The following is a 25,635-nucleotide window of genomic DNA, read 5'->3' as shown; positions in this document are numbered from 1 at the left end:
ATTAGGTATTATTATTGCACACACACCAACAAATTGCACGTTAGCGACTTTTTTATGTACATATAGATATTCTTCGCGACCAAGGTTGCTCGCGGTAAATTTAAATCTAGAATCCACTACCCGCGTTTGGAGAGGACCATTCGAGCAGCATCTGCCAGGGGGCGCAACGTTTTGTTGGTTGGTAAATGCTGGAAGCGGTTCCTTCTGAGTAATTCCTGTGAGGAAGAAGAAATTGCACCCGTACACTTAGTTCATCCGGCTTGTGTGGTTTTATTTTCCTAAACATTGGTAAAACCTAGATATTGCCCGAGGCATGTAAACGAGATCTAAGCTTTCCCTCATGCGGTACTCACGCAGCTAAAGAAAGGCAAACTCGGGCACGAAAAAGTCCGTTAGGCAAATTCTTCCGCGCCACGATGCCCTCGGGAAACACAGCAACAAGGAGGGGCAGCCAGCCTTCCGCATTGCTGCCTGTGACTTTTCTTTTTCATTTCTTTACCGTTAAGGTTTCTTCGGTGAATGCGGGCTCCTTTAATGCGCCTAGAAGTTGGTGCTAGCACGTATTTCTGTGTACATTAGGCAGCTCTGGAGTGCAAGCAGTTGCTCTGATAACGCGCCAGTACAAGCCACAGGCTCCCCCTTTCTGCACTCCTACCCTCCACCCAACCCGCCGCTTTGCATCCATTGTCGTTGGAAAACGGCGAAGACCACTTATCTGCGCACACGGCGGATGGAAGCGATGTTTTCCATCCAGAATATCTTGTCGGTCAAAGTTTAGGGACTAAAACTGAGCGCATAATCATGTCTTGAAGATTTTTCCTTTCGTTGCAATAGTAAAACCAACTTGTCTTCTTGGTGCGTTTTTTTTTTCTGAGAAGCCCAGCAACGTCATAGAGCTGTGCTGTTTTTGTAGATGTGTGCTCCCTGTTCTTTGGAGGGATATTTTTTTCCCTTAAATTCCTTTCTGGGCGTGCATGATAGCAATTATGGAAATGATAGGGCGCTTGGAGGGTGCGCATGAAACGTGAAAGCATATTCGCCGAGAACTTGAGTTTCTGAACCTGGGTATAATTTTCACTCTAAAAATTTTTTTGCTGGCTCTTGATTCGCGTATTCGTTATGGCGCACGTAGTACTACAAGCGCATGTTCTTGTTGTAAGCCACTTAAGGGGAGCCAGCGCATGCAGGTGCGTTTACGCCGGTACGTTTGCTGCATTCCCGAGCGCTTGTGGCATGGGAATATGTTTACATCTTCGAATATTTTTGATCATCGGTTCGTTCTGCTATTGTTTATTTCAAATTTTTATCAAAATAGATCCTTTGGAGCATCCGCGTTATTGCGAACCGGCATTTTAGCCTTTTCACTAGATTTAAACAAAGCCTTAAAAACAAGGCACATAGGAGCCTTGTGGCATTCTACAGAAAACACCCAGTTTTGCAGGGCCGCCTGGCCAGCTGAAACTGCGGCACTCTCGAAGCTAACACTAGAATAACACACTTCTATGTCAAAGCAGTTCATTGCGATGCTGAACTGTAATTTGTTTTTTCTCGTGTTTGTGTAACAGTTCCAGTCCATTCATTTAGGTTTTGTAAGCTCGGTGCGCACCAGAAATTTTAAAATGAGTGTTACACGATTATTATACCTTCTCTGCAAACACCGGAAGGGAATGTCACAGCCATCCACAAGTCAAGGTAAAGAAGCCACAATGTGGAGCGGGATATGGAGCAGACGGACAATAAGGAAGCGTTGAAATACATTGCGAATATGCTTCCCCGCAAATGCTACGCTCATTAAACCCCTTTGGCCTTATGCACAATCTTATGTTGCATAAAATCTACCACTCATTAATTACCCGCAACCTAACTGCGGTGGTGTCAAGTTATCAGACTTTGCATCGAATGGGAATTTAGAGCAAAGTTTTTAGCCCTGAGGTGAGAAATACAGTGTTTTCGGGGGGTTCTATGGCCTCGCAATAGCTCGTACTATACGCCATCAATTAACTGAAACCTTTTAGTCCACAACAGATGTGAATGGCTGATGCCTCTGTGGGCACAAAGCCTTCCTGGCTCGTACAGTGCGCACCCCGTCGCTCGTACTTCCTCACTGTTACTCACTTTTGCTATTGTCGTACCATGTCTCGTTTGCTTTTCATTCCCGCTAATTTTAGCACAATAGAAAAACAAGATAAAATGGCAATATTACACCATATTTTTCTTGCCCCCGCTGAGGTTTCAAAAGGAAACAGCCCTATTAAAATTTGTGCCGTTCACTCCGTGAGTTTTCTTGGCTCGGCTCAATGGAGGATAGCACAATGGTTTTACACGCAAAAAAAAAAATCGCTTTCAGGTATCTCTTCAACTGCAGGAGGAATATAGGGGGAATTTAGTATACGCGTAGAAGAGGAATTTGGAATATCAGGGCAAGTCTCCTAACAAGGTCAAGACGTTGCAATAATCTCTCCACGTCGTCAAAGAAAAGGAAATTACCATCCTGCGAAAGGAGAAAATTACCGAGTATGATTACTTGCTCAAGATTAAGCCGCCGCGGGCGTTGTTTTCGCTAGCTATCTTTAGGAGTACGTGCAATGCGTTGATTGTCCCTTGATTAAGGTCGGTGTCCAAATATTTGCTCGAAGAAAATCCACGGAATTAAAAAAACAAATCCTCAATTTACAGCATCCGGTGTCGCGGCCTAAGCCTTTTATAACGGCGGAGAACACGTCACATAGGCATTCAATTATTATCTGAAACCAAATTCTCTTTTGTTTTTAACAACATCTTCGCTTGTTCCTTCTTCATCACCATCTCGCCGGACAAACGTAGTACTAGGACCCGCTAGCGCCACGCTGGCCTCCAGCGATAATGGCAGCGGCAGTGCAAGTGCCTCCTACACACGTAGCCGCGCGCCAGTGTTCCGAAACGGAATAACGTCATTGGGTTTTGTTTTTGTTGATTTGGTTGCCACGCTGCAGCTGTCGCATGTGCGCGAACACTTCGTGTAGTTGCTTCACCCGTCGTGTAACGACACGCTTCATCGCCAGCGAATCGCAGAAAGGAACTTCTCCGAAGCGATTTGTCTCGCGCGTCACGTTCGGTTGCGGCGGTAGCGGCATCTAGTCTCCTTTACTCTGTTACAGCTCTGCTCAAGTTCACTCTGGCGAGCGGGATTTTCACGACCTCCTCTTACGTAGTACCCTAGCGTACCAACCAAGCATGAAAAGAAAAATGCTGACCGTTTTATCGAAGCGACTTCCCTTTTTTGCAGCGAAGCTGTTAGTCTCTGGTTGGTTGGACATTTTCGTGTCGTTAACAAAACCCAGGCAGGATCCCGCAGTTCCCGCCTGCGACGCCGAGCGCATGTGTCACGACCCAGCATTTACCGCCAGAAAAGCCGGCTGCAAGCGACAAGCCCGCCGAGACAATGAGAAACATTTCATGCCCTCCCCCATCGGAATTTGTAGTGGTTTACAATACCTTCGCTGTGCATCCACTTTCGCAGGGCAGAAAGGCGTTCATTTTTGTCGCATAACCACTATTCAAGATTATGGACTTTCTTAAGGGTGACATCTTACCGCGACGTTTTCGTCCTCGGTTGCCTGTACAAAGTTTGGCCATGTATATTAATTAGAACTCAGAGACTTCATGAGGTTTTGACCTTATGAGGTCAGTCCTAACACCAAGTGGACCTCACCCCTTGACGGGATCGAAGCTGAGATGTGCACAGATGTTTCCACCTTCTAAATGAACGACATCGGATGTTTTTATCTATACCTTAGCGTGACAGTTTGGCTTTGTGCGAGGCTAACGTTCTTGAATATGTTATAGTCATTTCGAAGAACTGGACGCTGGAAGTGCTGCATGCTCATTTACCTACATTTCTGAGATATTTGTTGCCCATGGCCTAGTACGGAGCACATTTAAAGAACCCCGCGAAAGTCCAAGACAAGGATGAAAATTATAGGCCGGATTTTTGTAGTTATCTAGTCGTTTTTAAGCTGTAAAGCTTTAATCCTGAAATGTAGCGCAGTTGTTTTAAATCTATAAACGTGATGCCTACAGCTTTATTTCTCTTTGTAGATGTTTTTTTTTTCGGCTGATCGGTGGCGTGGTTCATTTACAAGCCTGAGCGACAAACACGAAATACTTTTTCATGTTGTTTTTCCTAGCATTAATAAACAGGGTGGAGTTAATTCGTTGCGGAAAGAGGAAGTACGTATCTCGAAGAACTTTGAAACCCTGGTTTTCCATGCGTGAAGTTCGTAATTTGTGCAAGTATTCCAAATTTTTTTACCGTTGGTCTTATCTGCATGGGGTTGAGTTGATGTCATCTTTGAAGTTGCAACGACATGGAGTTGAAGTTGATGTGAGATCTCTCAAACGATCCTAAGAACAGAGAAGTTAAGGGGAGATCGAGAAATGTGACTTCATTCTACTGCGAGGTCAAATCTTGGCAGGTATACTATCAAGCAATAATTTCAATCACTATTACGTACACTAATTTAAAACGCTGGGCGATTTGTTATGTGTACGGCTTGCAAAATAACTGGGACGGGGATTATCCTGCAAGGTATTTATATTCACTTTATTTATTTTATTTATTTATTTTAGCACCTCAAAGGCCTGGTCAACGGGCATTACATGAGGTGTGAGCTCAAACGAAAAAAATCACTGGCAAAAACCGCGCGAGATAATAGCAATGCATTTGACAAACAATTGATTTCAATAACTGCAGGGGAGGGCGGGTCACAACGGGAAAAAATAAAAAAGCGGAAGGAATGTCAAAGAGTTTATGGCATACACACAGAATAAAAAAAAATCCCACGTGAAAAATCACGCGAAATATGAACGAACTTGACAAGCGATTGATTTAAAAATGTAGGGCGGCGGGTCATAAAGGGAAAAATAAAGAGCGGAAGGAAATTAAAAGAAGTTTAAGACGCCAAAAGAAGGATCAAAGCAATTTTAAAAACATGCAGATGATCGAAAACGTGCTATCGGGGACAAACCACTGCACGTAAACTAAGCGTAGTCAATCGGCTTGTATTGTTAACAGCGATTGCCAGAACTGTACTGAATCTCTAATCTAATCTCTAATATATCTAATCACACTTATTTGAGTTATCATTGCTCAAGCTGACGTTGAACATGACTACGTGCCGAGCAACGTAAAACTCATTATGTGTGAAGGGCGGGTCACTGTTAACGTAACTGGACCTCACACTATTTCGTTAGGCCTAAGATCAAGAACATCTGTAGAAAGGCTTGTCCTATACAAATCTGGGCGCATGTGCTACGCTTTGCAGCCAATGGGAGGCTCGGGAAACTTTTTTCTTGAACCGACACGGGACGCCGATTTGTCGCTCAGTCGACGATATAACGCTCTCGAATTAATCGGTTCCGCTGACGCTCAGATAGATACACTGCCACTTAGTGTGGTGGAGCTGAATTGTAGACTACAGCAAAACACCAATATTCTCGCAAGAATCCAACGTCGCAGTCGTCTTTGGTGGTATTTGTTATCAAAAAGAACTCCTCGGTAATTCTATCAAACACCTTTTGGGAAGGCCCATTCAAAATGACAGGTTCTCTCCTAAGTTGAATGTAATAAAAAGTCCACAGCCGATCGATCCATATGTAATGACGTCATGTGCGTACAGGGAGAGGAGCGAACTCCTTCGTCGTCATCATTTATAACCTTCACTAAGGCTCTCACTTCAACGATTGAAGGGCGGATTTACATGGTTGCGAGCCGACTGCGGTTCTACCGCGGTCGGTAGCAGACAGAGTAGAACAGTGGGCCTGAAAATTATTATGTAGAAAACTAAAGTAACTATCAATAACCTCGGGACAGCACAATGGTTAGAGATAGGTGACGAGGCAGTGGAAGTGTTAAACGAATATATCAACTTAGGCCAAGGGGTGATCCCTGATCTCAACCATGAAGCGGAGATAAATCGAAGGATTAGAATGGGGTGGAGTGCATTCGGCAGGCATTCTCAGATAATGAAGGGCAGCCTACCTATGTCCCTTAAGAAGAAAGTGTATGACAGTGTATGACAACTGGTGTGTTACAGGTAAGAACCTGTACTCACCTACGGAGCAAAAACGTGGAGGCTCACTAGGAGGGTTGAACTTAAATTGAGAAAGAGTCAGCGGACAATGGAACGGCAGATGATAGGTGTAACATTAAGGGCCCAAAAGACAGCGTGGTGGGTCAGGGAACAAACGCGTGTTAAGGACATATTAGTAGAAATCAAGAAGAAGAAATGGAAGTGGGCAGCGCATGTAATGCGAAGGCAAGATAGCCGTTGGTCATTAAGGGTAACAGAGTGGATCCCTAGAGAAGGAAAGCGTGGCAGGCGGCTGACGTGAGTTAGGTGAGTAGATGCGATCAAGAAGTTTGCGGGGATAAACAGGACCGGGATATTTGGAGATTAATGGGAGAGGCCTTTCGTTTGCAGTGGGCGTAGATAGTCTGCTGCTGGTGGTAGTGGTGGTATGGATGAGAATGATGATGATGATGATGATGATGATGATGATGATGAACCGACCGCAAGTAACTGCACTTTCACAATTCGCGCATAATAAAAATGATTCACCATTGACCATGTCTGTTGCTATTCGAAGTTGTTGAGGTTATTGAGCCCAAACAACCAGTTGACTGCCGTACAGCTCGCATGTTGCGCGAAGTGAACTCGGATTTGAGAAGAAGCAATTTGGTTGCGGCTACGAAGAGGTCCCAGTACTAACGCAAGTAATCAACTTGTGTAAAGCATCGGAATTTTACAATGTCATCACAATCAGAGATACCGGAGAGTACTGACACTGGTACGTACTGGTGTGTTACCGGACACTGCGAAAGGCAGAGGCTTAGATAATGTCTTCGTGGTAGTCGCAGTACCGATGATCAATTGGCACGGTGTTGTCTGTCCGGAGGACCGATGTGTTGGCGTGCTCTCCAAAAGCGATAAACCGAACGACGTAGTGAGGACGTTACTGTTACTGTAGGATGCATCTATCGCAGCCAAACAAGCTACTTTAACGTCCCGCAATCACTACACGAATGCATGCAAAGCCACGTACTGGGTTAACTGTTCATACTGTTAAGAGATTTTATTCTAACAGATCCTAACTGGGCGACAATGTTGTAATTTTCTTCCTCTTTCTGAGAGATAATGTTTGATAATATGTTGCCTTCTAACCTTGCTCAAATTGCCACCCAGGTGATTCGTATTAAAGGTCGTTCCTACAGTATCTTAGATTTAATAATACCAAGGTAACACTGTCCTTCAAATAAGACAAAAATTTAAACTGTGGTATATCAGAACACAAACTCACTGTACGCATGCGGCCTGTTGACGACACACCAGCTCACTCTCAATCGCAAAAAAACATTTCTTCACTATTTTATCAGCCGACCTTCGATACTTGACCATCTGGGTGTTTTTATTATCCTGTTTCGAAGAACTGTCAACGGACAGCTCAAGTGATATCAAAACGTATGTCAGAAATATAAAAAAATCATCTTCGCTGCATTGGTAATTACGTTGCAACAATTGGAAGAACAAAATAAAGAAACAAAACGAAATAATTGGCGATATATTACATGCTAAACGCAAAATAAAGCTATTGGGGACTGCGAAAACACCTCAAACCCAGACCCGATCGGCGGCCCACACTAATGCGCTTCACCGCGTGAAATCGAAAGCAAACAGGCGAAAATAATTATTTCTGCAGGTACTGTCAGGCACCCAAAAAAGTCATACATAAAAGTTTTGATCTACTTAGCTTCTAAAGCCTCCAAAAAAGGCAAGCAACTCAGACTAATGCTCGTTCATTGGTGACTCACTTACTAATTACTTTTATTACCTCTTAACAACAGTCGAACGCAATGATAAGACATTTAGATATATATAAATATATATATATATATATATATATATATATATATATATATATATATATATATATATATATATATATATATATATATATATATATATATATATATATATATATATATATATATATATATTTATATATATACATATATCAACCTAGCGGGCATTTTTTCTCCACTTTCTTATTTTCCAAATTCTTTATCTTGAGCTACTAATCCTCCCCTTTGCTTTTCGAGGTCTTCTTGACCGCCAATTCTTATTTCTGTCTTATTTTCAACGAGCCCCTCATTTCCTATTCTGATTCGCTACATGCATAGCGAGGGCCTCTGTTCTGGCAGTCTTAGTGCCATACAGAGCTTAAGAGGGTTCAACGCTGGTCGACCACTCTCGACATGTCGTAGACGCTCGAGTCACGGCCCGGGGGTTAAAAAGAAGGTCCCCTTCACCCCGAGTAGCCCGAGTGGCGCTGGCTACCACCCCCAAGCGCAAGAAACAAAAACACCTGAACATAAATATCCCAGAAAGTGGAGGCTAAAGTAGCCCCGCCGGTAGCGTAGTGGTTATCGCACCAGACCGGTATTCTGGAGGTCGTGGGTTCGGATCCCGCCTGGCGGGCATTTTTTCTCCACTTTGTTATTTTCCAATTTCTTTATCTTGAGCTACTACATGCTCTCCTTTGCTTTTCGAGGTCTTCTTGACTGCTAATTCTTATTTCTGTCTTATTTTCAACGAGCCCCTCATTTCCTCTTCTGATTCGCTACAGGCATAGCGAGGGTCCTGTTCTGGCAGTCTTGGTGCCATAGGGAGCTTAAGAGGGTTCAACGCTGGTCGACCACTCTCGACATGTCGTAGACGCTCGAGTCACGGCCCGGGGGTTAAAAAGAAGGTCCCCTTCACCCCGAGTAGTCCGAGCGGCGCTGCCTACCACCCCCAAGCGCAGAAAACAAAAACACCTGAACATATATACCCCAGAAACTGGAGGCTAAAGTAGCCCCGCCGGTAGCGTAATGGTTATCGCACCAGACCGGCATTCTGGAGGTCGTGGGTTCGGATCCCACCTGGCGGGAATTTTTTCTCCACTTTCTTATTTTCCAAATTCTTTATCTTGAGGTACTACATCCTCCCCCTTGCTTTCCGAGGTCTTCTTGACTGCCAATTCTTATTTCTGTCTTCTTTTCAACGAGCCCCTCATTTATTATTCTGATTCGCTATATATATATATATATATATATATTTATATATATATATATATATATATATATATCAAGGTTGCAGTCGTCATTGCCAGTGCTATTCGGCTTTTTTTCGAAATATATAATAGGGCCGAATGACGTGTGCTTGTCACGCTTCTTTGATTCATTGATAAATAAGCGAAAATATAAGTCGAGAAAAAATCCGCCGTTTTCCGGGAGCGGGACTCGAACCCACATCTCCGCATATATATATATATATATATATATATATATATATATATATATATATAATCACCACAATTTACATGCTGTAATCATACTTAAAGAATTGCAGCGATGGCGTAGAGGTAGAACACCCGTCTCGCGTGCAGAAGGACCGTGGTTTGAATCCCGGTGCCGGACAATTCCCACCGGATCAAAAAGAAAAGAAGAAATCCGCGTATTGATGGAATTGCACAAAGGGGCTTGGGGTGCGGCCTGACCCCGGCGACCATTACCGGTAATGCACTCCCTCACCAGAGCAGGATTGGCCACCCTGGTGTAGTAATGGCCACAACCTCCCATGAATACGCCAATTAACCCTCGGCCCTCAGTCCCCAGCGGCTGCGAAGCAACAGACCACGGCGGCGGTCAGACCTGTGACGCAGCAGAGGTGCTAAGAATCCCTGGATCCGGACAGGCCGCCAATGGAATCTGAACCTGGTAACGTTTAACGCGCGAACCTTATCTAGCGAAGCAAGTCTCGAGGTGTTTTTCGAGGAATTAGAGGGCATTAAATGGGATATAATAGGGCTTAGCGAGGTTAGGAGCGCAGGCGAAGCCTTTACGGTGCTGAAAAATGGACACCTCCTATGTTACCGTGGTCTAGAGGACAGAAAAGAACTGGGAGTGGGATTTCTAGTCAATAAAAGCATAGCTGGCAACATAGACGAGTACTATAGCATTAACGAAAGGGCAGCAGGTCTTGTAATTAGGCTCAATAAGAGGTACGAGCTCAAGGTGGTGCAGGACTACGCGCCCACATCCAGCCACGACGACCAAGTAGCGGAACGCCTCTATGAAGATGTGGAATCGGCAATGGCTAAAGTAAAAACACAGTATACCGTAGTTATGGACGACTTCAATGCTAAAGTAGGCAAGAATCAGGCTGGAGACAAGGCAGTTGGGAACTATGGTCTGGGCTGCAGAAATAGCAGGGGGGACCTACTAGTTGAGTTTGCAGAACGGAATAACCTACGCATAATGAATACCTTCTTCTGTAATCGGGAGAGTCGGAAGTGGACCTGGAAGAGCCCGAATGGGGAGCACAAAAATGAAATAGACCTCATATTATGCGATACCCCTGGCGTCGTCCAGGATGTGGAAGTGCTCGGAAGGGTAAGGTGTAGTGACCACCGTATGGTAAGATCTCGAATTAGGCTAGATTCGAGGAGGGACCGCAACAAGTTAGTACGAAAGAAGCCGATAAATGAGCTAACAGTAAGACGTAAAGTACAAGAATTCAGGATCGCGCTGAAGAACCGAAATTCCGCCCTTAACGAGGAAGCCGAGCTTACGACACAGGAAGCCAGCGACAACCTTACACGCATTATCACGAAGTGTGCAGTAGAAGTCGGGGGCACTTTGGCTAGACAGGATACTGGCAAACTTTCACAGGAGACGAAAGATCTAATCAGAAAACGGCAAACCATGAGAATCTCTACCGCAGCTGACAGAATAGAACTAGCCGAGCTCTCGAAGTTAATCAATAAGCGTAAGACAGCTGACATACGGAAGCATAATATGGAGAGGATCGAATACGCTGTAAAGAACGGAGGTAGCCTGAAAGCAGTCAAGAGATGTCTTGGCGTGGGGAAAAATCAGATGTATGCACTTAAGGATAAGCAAGGCAATGTCATCACAAATAGGGATAAAATAGTCACAGTGGCCGAGGAGTTTTATAGGGATCTGTACAGTAGCCGGGACATACAGGATAATGCCGAACGAGACAGTAGTTCAGAGGAGATAGACATCCCACCAGTAACGACCGAAGAAGTAAGGAAGGCTTTGAAAGAAATGAGAGGGGGCACAGCACCTGGTGAGGATCAGATAACAGCAGACCTCTTGAAGGATGGCGGAGAAATTGTACTTGAAAAACTGGCAAACCTGTAAACACAATACCTAATGACCGCAATGGTACCGGAATCTTGGAAGAACGCGAACATCATCCTAATCCATAAGAAACGCGACATGAAGGACTTGAAAAATTATAGGCCGATCAGCTTACTGTCAGTCGTCTACAAGGTATTTACCAAGGTAATCGCTAACCGAATCTCTGCAACCTTAGATTTCAGTCAACCTAAAGAACAAGCAGGGGTTTGTAAAGGTTATTGAACAATGGACCAAATTCAAACGATCAATCAGGTGATAGAGAAGTGCGCTGAGTATACTGAACCCCTATATATAGCCTTCATAGATTATGAGAAAGCATTTGACTCGGTCGAAACCCTAGCAGTCATTCAGGCATTATGGAACCAGGGGGTAGATGAGCATTATGTAAGAATACTTGAGGATATCTACAATGGGTCTACAGCTAACATCATCCTCCATAGGGAGAGCAGTAAAATACTTATAAGGAAGGGTGTCAGACAAGGAGACACAATCTCTCCAATGTTATTCACAGCAGGCTTACAAGAAGTATTCAGAACGTTGGATTGGGAACAGGTGGGAGTAAGGGCTAATGGAGAATACCTCAGTAACCTCAGATTTGCTGATGACGTTGCCTTGCTAATTAACTCGGGGGACGAATGGCAAAGCATGCTTTCCGCACTGTTCGAACAAAGTAGAAGTGTGGGCCTGAAAATTAATATGCAGAAAACTAAAGTAATGATGAAAAACCTCGGGACAGCACAGTAGTTTGAGATAGGTGGCGAGGCAGTGGAGGTGGTAAGCGAATATATCTACTTAGGCCAAGTTGTGACCCCAGATTCCAACCATGAGGCAGAGATAATTAGAAGGATCAGAATGGGGTGGGGTGCGTACGGCAGACATTCTCAGATAATGAATAGCAGCCTACCATTGTCGCTGAAGAAGAAAGTGTATGACAGCTGCATCTTACCGATACTCACCTACGGGGCAGAAACTTGGAGGCTCACTAAGAGGGTTCAACTTAAATTGAGAACGACTCAGCGGGCAATGGAGCGGAAAATGATAGGTGTAACATTAAGGGACAAGAAGACAGCGTAGTGGGTCAGGGAGGAAACTGGTGTTAAAGACATATTAGTAGAAATTAAGAATAAATGGACGTGGGCAGGGCATGTATTGCGAAGGCAAGATAACCGCTGGTCATTAAGGGTAGCAGAGTGGATCCCTAGAGAAGGCACGCGTTGCAGTGGGCGGCAGAAAGTTAGATGGGCAGATGAGATCAAGAAGTTTGCGGGGATAAATTGGTAACAGTTGGCACAGGGCCGAGGTAATTAGAGAATAATAGGAGAGGCCTTTGCCCTGCAGTGGGCGTAGATAGGCTGGTGATGATGATGATGATGATGATGAATCATACTTAAAGGAGTGCCTAATGTTTTTCTTTCTATTATTTACAAAAAGCACAGTAACGGTTCCCATATTCTTCCATCCTTTTTTTGAAAAGCTATGCCGAATTAGAAGCAACGTATTTCGTTTTCACATATTAGGAAATGTCAGCAGGAACCTAAAAGGAATAGACAATGGCTAAAATGGTTTCGCTACTCTAAGTAGGCCACAGTGACGCCAATTCGAACTTTAGTCAATAATTTAACTTGTTCAGCGAGCAAGCTGCATGAGCACGATATTCGAAACCACCTAACCCCACACCAAGAACGCCAGTATATGTTATCCACCCTCAACAGGGTTTCCACCGTGAACTATCTACAGTAAACAAACTTTCAGTCATATTTGTAAGCACAGACAATCAAAAGCAGGTTGGCCTAATCTTTTTTTACCTTTAGAAAGCCCTCGGCAGAGTACAACATCAAGAAAAGTATAAGAAAACGAATCTGTTATAGGCGACAACGTCAGTTTTCACTGGTATGAAGACTGCCTTTGTAACCGTTTCATACGTGTGATATAATAACAAAATGTCCCAGTTAACGCACGACCCATCCTGTGTTCCTGAAGGATATGTTGTGGCCGCACTTTTATTTCTCATCTAGAACACCACCGTATATTTCAGCGTTTCAGCTCACATCCCATTGATTGCGGGCAATGGTGTTACTAGCTGGGAAATGACACCTTACAACACCATTCGATACTGCAACCTGCACTAAACTCTTCTTACTACAGGTGAAAGAACTGCCACAAGTCCCTCAATGCGTACCAATTCGCTGTTTTAACAATAACAAGAAGAAAAAATAAGTATGAACGTTCCCGAGGACGTAATACCGGCTTCAGTAACAATTCAAGCGATAACAATTCCATTATGGTGTCTGATGTCTGAGGACGGTGGCTTATTAGCAACAAAGTCGTCGTTAAATACGTCGTAAAGAACAATAATATATTAACTTGACCGTACCAACCCCGGTCAAAACAATACGTGTAACATCTGAGAAGGTATTCTATGCAAAGACGTCCCGCAAAGTCTTTCCAACAAATTCCACGTGGCCTACCACTTATGCCAAATATTCAAAAATTGCCTGAATATAAGCAAGATGAGCTGGTCGAACAGGCTTACTGTTCACTCGATAGGCAAAACTGCAAAGAGATGCGTCGAATCTTCAGCACAGCACAAAGGCAGCATCTAATGAGCACCAAAACAGACAGCAGCCACCTTCAAACCCGGAGGCATGGTTACAGATTTCACCACTGCTGATAGTTGCATGAACTTCATTCTATCATAAAATCATGGAGTGCGCCCGGTATTTAGATAATTTTTTCAAAGTACTTCACATAAAAAACGGTGCCCTGTTACCCGAAGCAACACCAGGCGCTGTAATATCAAATTTCAGTGCGCTATAAACGGAAGCTTCAGCGGAAATTGCTTACGCGTGCTGCAGCACAACTTCCTTTCCCTGACCGAAACAAACAGCGTTCAATTTCACGACTCGGTGAACAAGGGATAACTGCCACATCGCATCGCAACAGGCCCGACCTGAAATGCTGCGCTTGCAGTCAAGACGCTCTATCGCGTCTGCCGGCACTACTTCCATTCGTTTCTCCATAGACACGCGCTCATTTCCTACAGTGACACAGTCATTCATTGGCTTGGAGTCTATCTTCATAGTAAGGTACACATAGGACGAAGGGACGCACAGTTGAGTAAATGTTCTTATCTGACGCTTAAAATTGTTTATTTGGAGACATAGGTAACGGAATAACTAAGAAAAAAATTTGCGTACGGGAGTAGTGAGTTCTTTTCGCTGACAGTGCGACCTAAGAAGTAAGCAATGCTAGTTGAGCAGGGTTGCCTGACTCCGTACCACAAAAAATATTACCCTTGCCTGTGGGGGTTACATACATGTTTTCTAGCAAACTTTAGAACCTCGCTCATTAAAGCTATATCAAGGAGTTGAAGTGTGAAGATCGTCGAAAATGTTATAGACGACGACGGGCAGTCAGCCTGTAGTTAATGAAAGGCAAAAAGTGTACTAAACGCATGTTAAACCAGGGTACATCAAGGAGAACTTACTGGAATCAAGCTACAGCGTGAGTGAAAAGACAACATGAAAACAGGGTCTTACCACAAGCGCTGGCTTCCAATAGAACCTGTATTGAAGACGGACTTACATATGCCCACTCTTTGGAGGTAAGGTAATGCACTAAAATATTTTAACTGTAACAGATTATGTATCTATTTCTAAGTATAATGTTTGCCGTGTGTGTTACGGTGATGGCTTCAAAAATTGTCTTTCCTCTTTGGGTCAGTGCGATATTGGCGATGCTTTCAGGCTTATCACCCCTTTCTTCCCGCTCTTGCAATTTCGAATACTTTGATTAACTTCATCGAAATTTGAAGACCGCTCCAACATATGCCACCTATAAAAAATATGTACGTAAGGCACCTGTCTTCTGAGTTGACATCATCAATCACGAGCGGATAGGGAAGTTATATCGCCTTCGAACATATTGCGTATCAGTGTTTCCGTGGCGCGTTTCATCGCTGAATAGCTTAGCAAACATTCATGTATCTACGTTGATGTGGATAAGTCAACTGCTAATAAAAAGCTGCTGTACCAGCCATATTTGTGGGACAGTCGAGTCGTTGTATTGCTGCGCAAAAATTCCAACTCTGAAGTCAAACTGCAGCGGCCTCATTTCCTGATAAATGTCATACGGAGAAAATGGGCCGCTTGTGTGGCTTCAGGTTTCGTGCTAAACGTCGTGTGGTCCCAGTAAAAAAGAACCTTTGCACACACATTGCGCCTGTCAGCTACGCACAAAGCCAAGCCTCACATCTCAAGCCTCTTCGACGCGATAACTCCCGATTGCGAGTTTCGGGCTGCAGAGCGGGAAACACACCAACAAACGCAGAGTAAAAAAGCCAGAGAATATTGACAGTTTTATAGGTCTGTCAGTCGTGTAGAAGCTGCCGCAACGAGCTTGTGTGATAACACACGCATATTGTCTGAACACAAGCATCCCCAGCCTTCTAATTTTCTGCGACGCGTTTGACATCAAGCACGCTAAAAAATTCCAATTTCGTGTTCAACATACGACGAGACGGTCGTCAATGTCCGGTAGTCGATGGCTGCGCACAATAATGCACATCACCGGTGCCTCGGATCTCATTAACCTGTGATCTCAAACGTCGTGTACTTATCAACTTCAAGAACGACCAATTTCGGCACCGAGAGAGCCCTTTAGAAATGCAAGCTCCTTTTTTGAATCGAAGTTAGTAATAAAGTAGCGGCCTGTCCGGCTCAAGAGGTACGATGCCCAGCAGACATCGATGCTCCAAGGAGGAGCTGGCTCAATATATAAAATTTGCAAATTGCTCATCGTGGAAAGCGCACGCTCGTCTCCGCACCATCTCACTTCCGCCCGAGACCGGTTTGTAGTTACCGGAGGTGAAAAGAGCGGTGGTGGTGGCTTGGGAGTGTTGTACCGAGGTCTCGCGTGGCTGCCCTGCTGATTATCATACAGATGAGCCCGGCACCCATAGCCGCGTTGACGTCCAGTTCTCAGCGTCGGGGTCCTCTTCCCGGGAAGGAGTCCTGTCTTGGACGGACACGGAATAGCCGCGGCGCCTTTGCGGGCGGATGGCGAAAAAAAAAATCTCACCCATCTCGGCGTCCCTTTTCATTTCGCCGTGCTCAACAACTTGTTGGAGTGCGTGTCTCGATGTCCTTCTGTGGAGGGAGTGTTGATATTTGTTTCTGTCTTGATCGAAGCTTCTTCACAAGAATATTAGAAATAGGGGGAAGTAGCCCGAGGGAAAGTCGCTTTTGTGCGTTTTATGAATAATAACCCGAGTGGGCATTTCAACGGGAAAGAATATTAAGAAGGATAATCTAATTTAGATTGAGGTTCGCTTCATTTACATTTTCGCGACCGGTTAAAAAAACTGGAGCCCCCGTCCAACCGGCAATATTGATTACGTCGACAGTTTAACATCGTGAAAGCACGAAAAGAAATAAATTATCGCAAAACTTCTCCGTTCAAGGTGAAGTCATGACCACTTTACCTCATGGAAGTCTTTTTTTTTTAACGCGATGTTTTCTGATGTTGATCCAGCCGCGCGTTCTAGAGACCACAAGAAATAAGGCAGTGGCTTCTACACAGAGGGAGATTTTTTTTTATATAAACCAGCCAAAATGTGGCAAATGCCTCTTGATGGCACAATGGCGTACATTCTGTATGTCTTGCCCCATTAGGCGCCCCTGAGGTCTTATGTGCGTCAAGGGGGAATATATGGAGAGAGAAGTGGAGCATACCGAGAATTTGGTGGACGGATGAGATAAGCAAATTTCTTGCGATATTGGATTCGGACAGCGTAGGGTAGGAGCCAATAGAAGGCAATGGCATTGTACGTGCATTCTTCAGTGTACGTAAGTGGGCTGATGGTCGTGATAACTATGACGACGACGGCGTTTACGATGACGGGGATGACGGTGGTGATTATGATGATGATGATGAATATATGTCGAAAACATCCCGCATCAAGTTAGGATAACAGTGTAGTTGGGCTGAGCTCGTAGTGTGAAGAACTGGCAACGTGTGGACCAATAGGTCAACGCTATTGCGACTGAAAGACAGGGCTGCAAGCAGATAAAGACCGATAAACAGGTCGACGAAACATTGAAGCAAATATTGCAGCAAACAACGCATTCTGGCAGTTGTGAATGGTACAAGTGGAAATATTTTGGGACAGGTATTTGTCCAGCAGAAGAACGAAGCAAACAACTGGCTGCTCATCTGCTCATATAGCTGCAACTGTCGTGGAAAGGCGGTAGTCTTCTGCCGCCTTTGCCACGCAAATACCTCCCTTCCCTTCCCCGCCCTCCTGTAATGCTCTTCCGCCCCCTTTCAATCCCCCCTTCCCCCCCAATAAACACGGAAGACGTTTGCTAGAGTGATCTCAAATTTTCGGAATCACCAAGGTCGCGCTATCTACTGCAACCTTTTGTTACTGCTAAATATGAAATAATGCCACGAGTTCCGGGCTTGAGCTGGCTCTTGGTTTTATTGGGTCAAATTATTGCTTTAAACGAGTGTGGTTTATTCGATAGTGATACAAAGCACATAAATATTTTCAATTGAAGACCTGCGGTACCTCTTGTGCATTGACTTTTGGCCCTAAATATGCCTCTTTCATTTTCGCTCAGCAATCTTGGCGTGTATGAGGTATGTTTTCGGGCTAAGAGGTTCGAAATCATTTTGGCTATATGAACTTCTACGTTAAGAATTGTTTTAACTCAGACCAGATGCCTGAATGACGAGACGGATGGACGGACGGATGGACGGATGGATGGACGGATGGACGTATGGACAGACAGACGGACAGACAAACAGGCAGACAGACAGACAGACAGATAGACAGACAGACAGACAGACAGACAGACACTAAATTTTTCGGGTTTAAGTTGCCCAAGAAAAATTGTGTTCATTAAAATAATTGGGCTTAATTTGTCGCCACGACCCATGCCGTCTGATTTGTTTATTTATGTTTTTTTAACAACGCAGAGCCAAGCTCGGCTGTGTTATGCTGTGTTTGAAGCGAAGCATCCGTTTCTTTATTTCTTGCATGCCGCATGGGCAATCTCGTTTGATACAAAAGAGTGTAGCTTTGTTGTCACTATCGTGCACTGTTTGTGCGCACGCAGTCGCGTGCGTCTATTCGTGCGTGTGCGTGTAGAAAGATAAAGATACAGAGGAAGCAGGATGTTATGAACAACGCGCACAAATTCATCAAGTCCTCAATTTAGAACACAGTACTTATTGTACAACAGCTTAATTCGACGTCGTAGAGTTGCAAGTGTTATTAAGAAATTCTTTTTCCAGTGAGTTAGTAAGGAAACTGACTACGCTTTATAAGCCTGCATCAGTTTACATTATTTTGCCATGGAAGCTTCAGTTTACAGCCAGCAATTTTTGAAAACGTAAAAGGAAATTTTTCGCTTGCTATGAATCGCGTCAGAAAAAGGCGAGGGGCACCAGTGCTGTTTGCGCTTCCTCTAAGAGAACAGAATTGGATCTGAACAAGTGGCAATCTGTTTTGGTCGTGTTTCAAACATTAATCATGGTGTTGGAGTTGCATTGGTCAGACTGCGTTCGCGCACCGTTGGGAAGTTGTAATTCCCCTAAGTGCGTTTTAGCGAACAGATAGGCGAGGGACTAAATGCTGAAAAGCTCCTGTATAGATCCGCAAAACGTGTCCTCTTGTAAAGAGAGGATCGTACTCCTGTACGAGCGCTTTCTGCGCCAGAGATATTCCGCTGCTGGTAGTCGCCCCGCTGCGGTTGATGTTTGTCCTATTCCATACCACTGAGCCACAGTCACTTAACCGACTGAAAAATGTGTAGGTTAACTCGTTCCTCAGAAAGATGGCCGTTTGTTTCATTTCTTGCTAACCCGCACATGGGTACACATCAGTAGCGTCTGTTTCGCGTTGCGGAACCAAAGTCGTGTATGTGCGGGTGTATTTCCGCACTTACAAAACTACAAAAAATGACAGACGAAATAGTGTTCGAAAGCAGGACACATTCCGACGTATAAACATTTGAAGTTACCGAGAATTTATTTTACAAATGAAGTCCGCCAGGAAGGCCATAAAGTAAGGCGTTCAAATACTATCATTAGGTAGAACTATAGTCACTCGCAAATAAAACAAGGAAGGGTGGTTTCTATGTGAATAACACCAATGTGTTCTGCTTAAATGAAGAAAATTGTACACAACTCCGGTGCCAACAGCCCAAAGATCAAACATCAACTAAGAGTAACACGACACCGGTGGGACATAGCTTTGAGTAAACACGGCGACAACTGTAGCGCTCAAGGTGGCGCCATGCCGCTACGCTGCAACCCTACTGAAGGAAACCCCAATAGATCGTCTATGCGTTCATACCAGGCAGTGACGCGAGTGGTCAAGCAGTAATGCGAAAGTATGGTGGTAATTGGGCAACAGTGGCGGGGGACAATCCCAAAGGATGGACATGTGCCGGGTGAAGAGGAAGATGTGGCGCGACACGAGCTAGGTCAGAACATGGCGGACTCGGCTGGGTTAGGTGTGCGCAGCCGGATCGGCTGAGGAGCGGACCTTGGCGGTACAGGACTCCCAGTAAAGGTGTGGTTTTAGGGGGCGCAGTGTCTTTCTGGGGAACCGCGGCCGGGTGCAAGAACCCCGGTACCACAGTATAAAACGGCTTTTTGGAGAATAAAGCAGCCGACCGTAGCCTGTAATAAAGGAAAAGGATGCTCAAATTACCTACAGCAACAGGAGCAGGAGCGTAGGGTAGTTGAGTTGGAAAGAAATATAGGCAAATATGGGACTGAACCGCAGTCCGACCCATTTCTTCCATAATGAAGTCGCGCACCACTCCACTGCACTCCTTGGTTCTTTTTTCTTTGATGGCACACGATGCACTTAAAAAATGCATCTCGCATTGCTTAGGAAGCAATGAAGGAATTGTTGAGATCACGTGTTGAGGCACGTGAAAGGTTCCCCAATGCCTACAACTTACGTACTCCTTGTAGATACAAAAGCAAATGTATAATATTTGTGGAAAGTCCGCCTGGCCTGGAGCCAATTTAAACCTCCTCCCATTCGAAAGACCGAAATTGTTCCAGCTGCCTGCAGAAAACTCTTGTGCTTTCATTGTGGCCTTCTGCTTCGAAACCAGACAACTGGTACACGCAGCCGGGCGGCCAAGTTTGAGGTTCCTTGGAACGTCGTGTAGGCTTACCGTTAGGGCAGCCACATAGGCTCAGTACGGCCCTGGCAACGTACGCCCCCCTGAGGTGAACAGCCAAGTGACAATGACAGCTCCAGTTACAAGCACGCAATGGTATGATTATTTGGCTGCGACGGCAGTATAGGTACTGGGCGGCCGTTGTATGGCGCCAACGTCGCTTCAGCCAACAGCGCCGCCCGTGGCGAACCGCTCGTCAGTGGATTGCCGGTGGCGGTCAGCGCAGCGTTGCTGTGAATGGCTTTATGTCACTCTGCTGTGTTGCGGTTTGCAAAGCGTAGATGACCACAAGTGCGTCTTTCAGATCGGTAAATCTTGAGCGTGGAGGTGACCTTTGCGAGGCATGCCTTGTGTGTGATTTACGCCCTTACTCAGTACTTACGAATAGCAGACGACGCTCAGTGCGCCGAGCTGGACGTCAAGCTGGAAGTGCAAGTCCATTCCTTCTTGCAAATTCTTCACGCCTGCATGAAGTTGGCATATGGAGGAAAATATTGTAGCTAAATTCACCTACAAAGCCGATCCAGGAATGCTGCGGCGCTGGCCTTTAGCAGTTGATGACGAAACGGCGTCGTGCACAAACGAAAGACAAATTTGGAGGGTACCTTCTAAAGTTTACCTAAAAACAGAAATTGTGACGGACGACGCTTCCTTAACAACATCAACTACGGTAGAAACATGTTTAATTTCACAGAAGTGCGCTTAATACAGTCATCCAATATTGTTTACAGAATAAATACCGCATGATAGTAGAACATTATTGCTTGTCGTGGAAAAGCATTGCTTTACAAGAATTTCAATGGTTGCTGGCTAGTTGGGTAATGGTTTTTCAAAAAACAATTCCTGCTGGCTAAAGGACGATCGTCAGAAGTGTGCCTAAAACCTATACTCAGTTTCACAACTGAATGCTGCGGTCATTTTACAAGCTGCCACCTATGCTTGAAAAATCTTGCGCTTCTCCGCGAAACGACGATGATGCTTTATCGCAAAGCTTTCTCGTGTGGGTTTCCTTGGTTTCCTTCCGGATTTAAACTTGTGACTAGTCAGAACTTTGAATTTTACCAGCACGCAGTTTGGTCTTTTAATCGCAACGTTGTTGACTTTCACTATTTCGCCGTCGATTTTGCACGAAGTAAGCTTCGCGTTCAACCATCGTCGTCGTTGAACGAAGGGCTGAATGATTTTGCTGTTTGATTTTGCATTTCCATGCACCCCTCTCGAAATCCTAACAGCTTCCAGTGTGTCGAAAATGTGTTTGTGCTGGAGGGTTAGGGTTGATGAATTTATATCTGAGGCAACTAATCGCGCGTTTTGGTTTCTTCACAAGGCATTACACGATTTTTAGGTGCTCAGTAAAGAATACTTGAGCATTAAAAACACGGGCTTAAGTTAACACTGCCACATTTTAGGGGCGAAGCTCCTTAAGGCGTAGGTCTATCCATCCTCGACGTATGTATGTAGCCGCCTTTAGTTTAGTTCTTGGATTGTTTACTAGATGGCGTGGCTACCTCTAGTTTAGTTCTTGGATTGTTTACTAGATGGCGGTACTTGTATATGATGAAAAGATGCGCTTGGATTGTTTACTAGACGGCGTGGCTATCTCTAGTTTAGTTCTTGGATTGTTTACTAGATGGCGGGTTGCGTTGTAATAAAATCCGTTCGCTGTTGGCGCGCGCTCGGAGTCGCCCGATGGATAAGGCTGCAGATGTGCGAGCCCGCGAGGCAGAAGCGCTCCGTGAAGCTGCGCGACGCCGCCGCCAAGATCCTGCCGTACGAGAGCGGGAGGCTGAAGCGTGTCGTCTGGCTGCGCGACGACGCCGCCAAGATCCCAGCGTTCGAGAACGAGAGGCCCAAGCGTCACGGCAACGGCGCGAGGACCCTGCCGTACGCGAAGCGGCACGGCTGCGGCGCGAAGAGGATCTCCAAAACGTCAGAGAACGGGAAGCGGCGAGAAAGCGCGCGTATCGGCAGGCAGACCCCGATGCAGTGAGATCTCGTGAGGCGTCTGCAAAACGCATCAGGCGAGCTCAGCCCCAAGGTGCCGACGCGCGGTTTAAGCGAGACTTTCTAGACGTTACGTTCGGACACAGATGTAGTGGGCGAACTTTCACTGAAGAGTCACGGTTTTACCGATGATTTTCCCTCAGGAGCTTCGCCCACTCATCATCATTCACCCCGTGGATATGCTGTGAATTTTTTTTTTTAAAACTACCGGTGCCAGCCTTTATTACACGCAAATTGTAAAACGGAAAGGGAAGGAAGCATGGTTGGTAGCTTGGGCTGTTGGGTGGTTGAATCACTTTGGCTCCTGATAAAATGACCGCTACAAACGTTGGAGTTCCGCTTCGGCTCTCAGGCTCCCATGCTGCGACAGTGTCGCTCACCAAAACCAAAGGCACAGAGCTCACGGTTACAGAAAGGAAGTGTGAACTGCGACAACGTTTCCATGGCCACACTGTAATCGATCTCATACGTAGGTGCCTTTCTCTTCAAAGCCCACGTATCGAGGTATTCCAGCGTTAAGGCTGGCGTAGAAACAGTAATCATTGAAACCCGTCAACATAATTTAAAATAGCAGGAATAAATACTAATATTAATAGTTTTATTCCTACTCAGATCGTGCGGAGCCAGGCGCAGAGCGCTGCAAAAAGCGCTCATGTCAATGTAGCCAATTCCAAAACTAAGAAGCTTCAAAGAACTTTACGTAGCCGTTAGTGCGTTTAAGAAGAAATGAATACAAATAATAGTAGTTTTATTCGTACTCAGAACGGATGGAGCCAAGCGTCGATTACTGCAAAAAGCGCTCATGTCATTGTAGCCCATTCCCAACTTTAAAAGCATCTGACAAGTTTACGTAGCCGTTATTACATCTAAGAACTCACGACATGGGTCTAAACCTCATTTCACCGCACATTTCCGCTAACAACACCACAAAATCGTTCAAAGCACCGAGGTAAACACTACAAAAACAACGGCAGGCTACGTAGCCCAATGCACCAGCTCATTCCACTAACCAAGGAAGCGCCGAGTGGTGGCGCCACCCGTCCAGCTGCCCGGGCCCTATACACAGCCGCAGTTCTGACATATCTAGACAAGATGATTAACTTTTTAACGAACTTATCAGCTGTGGAGCTGATTTTTCAGCAAATTCACCAACTGCCTTTTAGCTACACTTCTAAAATTATTACCCACGATTCTCACATACCGACTTAGTGCTATTGACCCGGAACGATGACACCTGCCGTTATATGCGGACCGCGAATTGACCAGGACCCATTGGCTAGTACGCCCACATACCCAACAGAAGGAAGTTTTTGCTTTGGCTGTTACCACTTATCAGCGCAACGTTAGCGTATGAATCATGTCTTACCTTTTTTGAAATTTCTAAAGCCTTTTTTAGTGCGGGGGCTCCGGTTATAAGGTCTATACAAATAGTGAGCTTGATTTCCTTGAACATAACAGAAGCCCATAAAACCAAGCAGGCAGCTGCATGCGACGTGATTGGTTGCCGGTCCATGGCTGGCGCAATAAACCCTATAAGCTTCTTCAGCCGCACGCCAAACCACAGTTGTTGCTCTTGTTGGGGACTCGCCACTCATCGCATCATAATTTATTAGATTAGTCACGCACGGCAGCGCATCATTGCTTCTGCCTTAATCGACAGAGAATCCGTTAGCGAATGTCCAGGCGACGTCGCTCTTTACTCTTCAGGATACTGCGACAGCCCGCAACGCAACGTCGGTAATAAGCGGCTGTGTACACTAGCACACTACCTGTTTGCGCTTAGCGATCGAGTTAACGTCAGTTCCAGGTGCGTGCATACCCGTTCGCTTCCCTGAATTACTCTTTCCTGGCGTTCACCATCCTGTGTCGTCGCCCCACTTCAGGCCGCCTGCGTGTTTCAGTGATGACTCCATAGCGGTTCATCATTACATAGAAGCGATGCTATAACCTATTATGGTCTTTGATGTCCTCGTATATGCTTAACGTTTACAGGTAAGTAGGAGCAGCGGCCACGTAAGGCTGCAATGTGTGTGCGTATGTATACCTGGGCACATGAGTCCGGGCGTAACGTCTTGCACCACCCTCCTTTTTCTTTCTGCAACTCTTTCGTGCGACCTTCGTCGTGCCACTCTCGTAACCCCTCAAAAGACTGTATCACCTCAGCGCACTTGAATTACCCCTATTTGGAGTAAGTGGGCGAAGTAATCGAATTAAGAAACCCAGTATGTGTCCTCACATATAAAATGTGGCCTAATGCGTTGCTTTTACGCCAGGCGAGTATTCCGTTCCTTATTGCGTGATATCACATCACCGATCGCTTATTATAGCTAAATCAAATGTCGAATCTCGTTCTCCTTATATTTGCTTATTTGGAAGCATGAATTCGTCATTTGCATGCATCCTTGCTTTTTGCAGCGGGAAGTAGTAATGCAAGTAGTATCTCTAGGGTCGCCGTGTAAGTGTGCCGCTAAAAGGGCAGCGCGTCTGCACACATTCCTGCAAACTACAACGAAACTTAAGACTATTGGTTTCCGCTGTTCCTGCACGTAATCTTCTTGGACTGAGGACGCCTCTCACCGGGCGGGCGCCGTAACATCGCACTTTCTGTCTTGAATAAAGTTTATTCAATCAATCAATCAATCAATCAATCAATCAATCAATCAATCAATCAATCAATCAATCAATCAATCTCTTCTATCTTTCCCTCTCGCCACACGCTCCTTACCTCCCTTCTCGCACCTAAGATACGAAATATTATGGATGAATTTGCGTTTAGAGTTTTAAAGTTTCTTACTGATGTCATGTTTTTACATAGCATTTCTTATCATGCATCAGGACAACCTGGCCCTTTACACCAGTCATCTTCATTACCTCGAGTTTTACTTTGTTTTTTTTTTACTGGAATTGTTTACTTTTACACTCATGTCACTCAAATGAAGTAACCGTCCTTTGGCGCTCTTTGGCCTCCTTCGGCCTTGCGTCATAAAAATCCAAACGTCATCATCAATTTGCGTGTACCTACGAGGTTAGCATGGCTAGTCAGCTTCGTGCAGTACGCGCGGTTTTGCTAGAGTTCCAAATTGCATTTTCAAGGGGAAAAGGAGTGCTTTGATAGCGGTGTGCAAGGTTGCCACGAATATTCTTGCTGTAATTTTTGCGCGCGGCCCGGATCACTTTGGG

At 45.2% G+C, this 25,635-nt stretch overlaps 1 protein-coding gene and 1 non-coding gene across 2 annotated transcripts in view; both read left to right on the top strand.

The window, feature by feature from the left end:
- LOC144175109 (putative G-protein coupled receptor No18) overlaps positions 1 to 25,635 on the top strand; it is a 209,848-nt gene that overhangs the window by 69,689 nt on the left and 114,524 nt on the right. The window lies entirely within an intron of this gene.
- On the top strand, positions 8,895 to 8,967 carry Trnaa-ggc (transfer RNA alanine (anticodon GGC)). Its single transcript has one exon. It is a non-coding gene; the product is annotated as a tRNA-Ala (tRNA).

This window comes from Haemaphysalis longicornis, unplaced genomic scaffold (assembly GCF_048455015.1).
Source record: "Haemaphysalis longicornis isolate Haplotype H1 unplaced genomic scaffold, Haemaphysalis longicornis Haplotype H1 scaffold_3, whole genome shotgun sequence".
In the NCBI taxonomy this organism is placed as follows: Eukaryota; Metazoa; Arthropoda; class Arachnida; order Ixodida; family Ixodidae; genus Haemaphysalis; species Haemaphysalis longicornis.
Note: the sequence above shows the minus strand (reverse complement) of the source record. Positions and strands in the feature narration are given on the sequence as shown.